A 6,074-nucleotide genomic window follows, 5' to 3' on the forward strand; every position below is an offset into this window, starting at 1 on the left:
CAGAGGTGTCATATTACTAAATTTGACACCTTAGTGTCATTTGATCTTGTTCCATAATATATATATATATATATATATATATATATATATATATATATATATATATATATATATATATATATATATATATATATATATATATATATATATATATATATATATATATATATATATATATATATATATATCACCCTCTTTTTATTAGGGGTGTTCGCGGACCGGTTTGCTTCAGTTTTGGGAGAATCTCATACCCAAATCAATGAAAAATAAATGGATTAGTTTGTATTGGATTTGCAAGTTTTTGTCATAAAGTCCAAACCAAACTGAACCAAAAAACAACGGGTTGGTTTGATCAGATAGATAAAAAACTACAAAAATATTTGAAAAAAATAATTTATTTACGGAAAATTGATATACAACACATTTGCACATAATAAGTCACATATTTTCGTAGTAATTTACAAAGTTAATAGGAAAATTGATGAGATTACAAATTTAGTGTTTTGGGTTGATGTTGGGCTCAAGTTTGAAGCCTATGTGGATATTTGGATCAATTTGCATCTTTTATTCTTTGTCTAAATTTTATCGATTTACTTGTTAGAAGAATTTGCATTTACTTGTTAGCATACTCGATAAATGAGTTAGTAGAAAAATAAAAAATACAGATGCAACAATTTACTCAATGCACGATTGATTAAATATTCTCAATTCAAATCCCTTTTTTAAATGTGTTTTCTAATAAAATGGAGTCTAATTTCAATATATTTAGTCTGAGAAATGTTTAGTCTGAGAGTAAAGAATCAAAATAATTATTAGACTGGTGACATTAGTGGTGTCGCACTTAATCAAAATATTTTTAAAATTAATGCCATAATTATTTATTGATTTTTCATCTAAACTCTTCTCGCACAACAACTATCTCCAACGATATATCCTCCTTCAAGAATGGGTATGCAACACTTGTTTTTGCTTAATGTGCCAAGATATAAAAAAATTTCAAGCAACTGGCATGTTGCACGGGTTGCTTTTATCTTTTCTAAATTCAAATTTGAATCTTTAAAGAATCTCCGTTTTCCGCCTCAAATTTAAATGGGATGGAGAATTAAAACTCAAATTCATTCGAATATTCCCGCTTCGCCACCACTCATTTAGTAAAATCAATCTTTTTAATAAAAATATTCATATTTTCCAAAATCAAATTATATTACATTATAAAACAATATCAAAAAACTTCATACATACATTTCAAATATTTTAAATAATAAATAAAAGTTAAATTATCAAATTGATCGCATATTTAATATTTTAAATTATAAAAAATAAATAGTAATATACATAACGAAATAAACGGGGGGGTTTAGGTGGAGTTCAAGATGGGTACTAGTGTCCCCATTATCCGACTCATCCAATCTTTTATAATCGAAAAAATTCAACTCAAATCCAGTCAAAGTGAATTTTCCCCGTCAACTTCGGGACAGATTCAGATGGATACACACGGATTTTGTTACAATGTCTAGTTGCACTAGTAGTATTTTAATATTTTACTTCCTGCAAACTCTAAATAAGAGTATCCTACCAAAGTGCAATACATCTTTTTAGGATAGTATAAACTCATATGTTGTGTATCAATAAGGTATTTCATTATGCATTTGATAATAAAAGGCGTGATTTTTTTGAGATTAGCTCAAAAATATACACACATAAAGACATTGAATTTGATATCAAGACGACTACTAAATACATAAAATAGAGAATCGATCATATCTCAATCGTTACTTTTTCTATTGACCTATTTCCATCATCTTTGTTGAGGTATCGTTAGTGTTTACAGCTACACGAGTTGAGATTTCTTTAACCTATTACAATTTTTTGAGTAGCTTTTGACAATATTTTGATTAGTTTATAAAAATATGTTTCTTTGTTTAAATATGTAAGACAAAGAAGTAGTATAGCTCAACCATAAGAGAGATTTCATCTTTATTTTACATATCATTTTAGAGAGGTTCAATATAGAACCAAATTAAAGCCTTCATTTTAATTAGAAAACAGGTATAACAAAAGACTTCACTTTATGAAAACACCTTATATGCTTATAAAAGCTCGCACATGCATATCTATCTGAGTTAAGACCAACTTAGTCATTTCACTATCAATACAGCCTAGAGTGAAAGGAACCCAATCAACCTTTCACAAGTCTCCATCTCTCTTGTTGTGGAAATGTATATAATATGTTCAATTTGTTTCTAGTATAGTACATTATATTGATTATTTATTCATGTCATGTAGTAATCAAACCATAATAACGCATGCAATAATATTACAATTTCCTTTTAAAGAGTGACAATAAGTCTCAGGAGTGATTGGGCCCTACTGGACTGTTTTATTGGGCCTCAAAATTGGCACGTGTCGTTTACTTCATTCAATCGCTCTCTTTTTGTTGCAGAGAAAGAAAATTAATCAATCTTTATCATTTCAAAATAAAATGGTATATAAGAGTATTTTTTTTGTCATATATGAGAAGAAAAAGAAAGAATACATGTAGGTCCAATTTTGTGTTAATCGAAAATTTTATTGAAATACTGAACTTTTTTCAAAATTTCCGAAAAAAATTACCGCAATTTTCAAAATTTTATCAGATTAATCCGATAGTGCATTTTGAAAAAAAGATGTACACTATCGAAAATTTGAGTATATTTCAAATTTTCCAATACAATAAAAAAAAATCAAAAAGCTATATTGAAAATTTCAAAAATTATCAGAAATTTTGTTTTGGGGCACCCCCAAATTTATTTATGAGCAATTTTAAAATAATTGAAAATGAGGGGTACCATATATAATTTGGGAGATGACAGATTAATTTCTTAATTTTTTTGAAAATTGTACATTGATGTTGTGGGCCATTGATTGGTTGGCCCATCCTCACGCCTTCCCTGAAATAGAAAGAAAATAAATTCAGATAGGCCAAGGGGTCAGAAAAAATAAATAGACATAGGCGCTTTGTATTTTTGAAAAAAATATAAGTAGTTACTATTTTAAAATTTAACAATCAAATAAAGCTCTATAAATTAAAAATAAAAAAGAGTTTAGCAGAATATGTACTTTTTTATGTCAAATAGTTTTGCACATCTCGTAATATTGTTGGGCAATTTGTAGGGTCAACTGGTCAACACGAAAGAAAATTTTTATATTTATTTTTGTATTACTTATAAATGATGGAGTATCTTCACACTTACACTATGGTTGGTTAAGGCGTTAAGGGGAGAAAGTGAAAAGAGAGAAATAGGTAAGAGAGAATGAGAAGAGAGAAAGATGTGAGCAATATAGTAAATTTGATAGATTATTTTTTATAGGGTTAAATACTATTCACCTCCCTGCCAAATTAGCGAGATTCGGTTTACCCCTTAAAAAGATTCTGTTTTCAGGAACCCCCTGTTCCATGCTATTCCATGTTTGGCTGACTGGGCGCTGATTTCTTTGTTTGGCTGCTGACGTGGCTTCCTTTTCTTTGTTTGGCTGATTTCTTTGAAAAGGCTGGAAAAATAACAAATCAAAAATTTGTCTCAGCCAGGTTTTTAACCCGGTTGCATGAGGTTATCATGGGAGCAAGCTACCAAACGAACTGCACATATTGTCTGTTATAAGTTATGACTTTGATATAGTTATACTACCAATACCAAACGTTAACATTAAAACAATAATTTTTTAAATTTTTTTTATAAACTAACATATTAATAAACTACCTATATATACCTATATATGTATAAAACGTTTTCAAAAAACCTGGGCAATAAAAATGTTAAAAATGTTTATTAAAATGTTATATTAAAAATGTTTATTAAAATGTTAAAAATGTTTATTATTAAAAAAATGTTTATTAAAATCATTATTTAAAATTAATAATATATAATGTTTATATAAAATAGCTGTACATATTAAATACATTTAAACATAATTATAAAAAAAGTTAATTAAAAACGTTAATTAAATATTTTATAAAAAAACGTTAATTAAAATAATTTTAAACATTAATAAATATATAGATTTAAAATATTTAAAATATATAGATTTAAAATATTTAAAATATTTAAAAACGTTAATAAATATATAGATTTAAAATATTTAAAATATTTTATTAAAAACGTTAATAAATATTTTATTAAAAACGTTAAAAATTTATTATAAATATTTAAAATATTTTATTAAAAACGTTAATAAATTTTTTAAATATTTCTGCTAAATATTTTTAAAAAATTTATAAATATTTCTGCTAAAAAAAATTTAAATATTTTTAATAAAAACGTAAATAAAAACGTTAATAAATATATATATAGATTTAATTAAAAAAATTAAATTTTTAACATTTTATAAATTTTATAACATTTTATAAATTTTTAACATATTATAACATTTTATAAATTTTTAACGTTTTATTTATATAATTATATAAAATTATTTAAAAAGACGTTTTAATTAACATTTATATATTAAAAAAAGTTAATTAAAAAAACGTAATTATTGAAAAAAGTTAATTAAAAAAACGTAATTATAAAAAAAAGTTAATTAAAAACGATAATTAAAAACGTTAATTAAATTATTTATAAAAAAAACATTAATTAAAATACATTTATATATGTACAGCTTTTTTAAATTATATATTATTGAAAAATAATAGAGTATTAATATATATAACTGATTTGCAATTATAAACAACAAAATAAGCATGGTTTGGTGGTAAGCTTGGGTTCGAATCCCAGGTTTTGCAACTTATTAATTTTCATTTTTCAAGTTTTCCAAATGCAGCAGCCATGTCATACGCCCAGCCAGCCAAACAGGTGATAGGGGATTCCTGGAAACAGAATCTTGTTTTCTAAGGGGCGAAGGCTAAATTTTTTGTGAATAGTATTTAACCCTTTTTTATAAGAGAAGTATAAAAGAAATAAGAGAGAGAGAGAGAGAGAGAGAGAGAGAGAGAGAGAGAGAGAGAGAGAGAGAGAGAGAGAGAGAGAGAGAGAGAGAGAGAGAGAGAGAGAGAGAGAGAGAGAGAGAGAGAAGTGTAACTATTTTGAAAAGTACAAAAATACTCTTAAATTAAAATATTAATGCAACTATTTTTATTATTTAAAATAAATTTTCTAATAATTCTTATATATATATAAAGATTATTTTCTATCAATGTAAATTTAAATATTTTTTTTTAATTTAATTAGTAATTATTTTTAAAATTAATTTTTTAAGTTAGTTATAAATTAATTGAATATATAATTTAATTTTTATCATTTTTTATAATAAGATTATCAAATATCAAGGAAAACAGTACAAAATGAGAGGGGATCAAACCAAAACCCTCTCAAGGAGATGTGAACATAAATAAAGGTAAATCTAGCCTATTCTTTACAAAATCTGCCCTAAAAAATAGGAATACTACTATAGTTAGTATAAGCAGTAACCGTTAGCCCTATGTTTGCCAGAGAATCCACACAGCTATTACCTTCTCTCAAAACGTGAGAGGCAGCAAAAGACATCCTACCAATGATATTAACACAATTCAACCATCTAGTACGGATTTGCCAAGGAACCAAAAGTGGTGGGGAGACAGTACGAATTACCGCTAAAGAATCGGATTCTAACCATATCTTCCTCCAACCCTTCTCATGGGCGAACTCGATAGCTAACATAGCACCAGTGAGTCGGCAATGAGAGAGTTGGAAATACCTAGGAAATTGGCAAAAGCACCGAGAAACCTACCTTCATTATCTCTAGCAATGCCTCCACAAGGCGAAGGACCCGGGTTGCCAAGGGATGCACCGTCACAGTTGAGTTTAATCCATCCACGGATGGGGCTGCCAAATAACTTCCACGTTTTTGGGCACAAGGAGGTTGGATATTGACTTTAAAGTCTTCAAAATCACAAAATCCTGCATATTAGTGTCTCCCGGAGTACTGAAGGTGTTACCAGCCAAACCACACGCTAAAGCAATACCCGCAATAGAGGAAGCCAGAGACATCCGAGTCTCTTTAAACCTGACAAAGTTACGGGAAAACCAAATAGAATTGATAAAAAAATAACCGCAACT

The sequence above is a fragment of the Vicia villosa genome, linkage group LG6, assembly GCF_029867415.1.
Source record: "Vicia villosa cultivar HV-30 ecotype Madison, WI linkage group LG6, Vvil1.0, whole genome shotgun sequence".
NCBI classification, from domain to species: domain Eukaryota; kingdom Viridiplantae; phylum Streptophyta; class Magnoliopsida; order Fabales; family Fabaceae; genus Vicia; species Vicia villosa.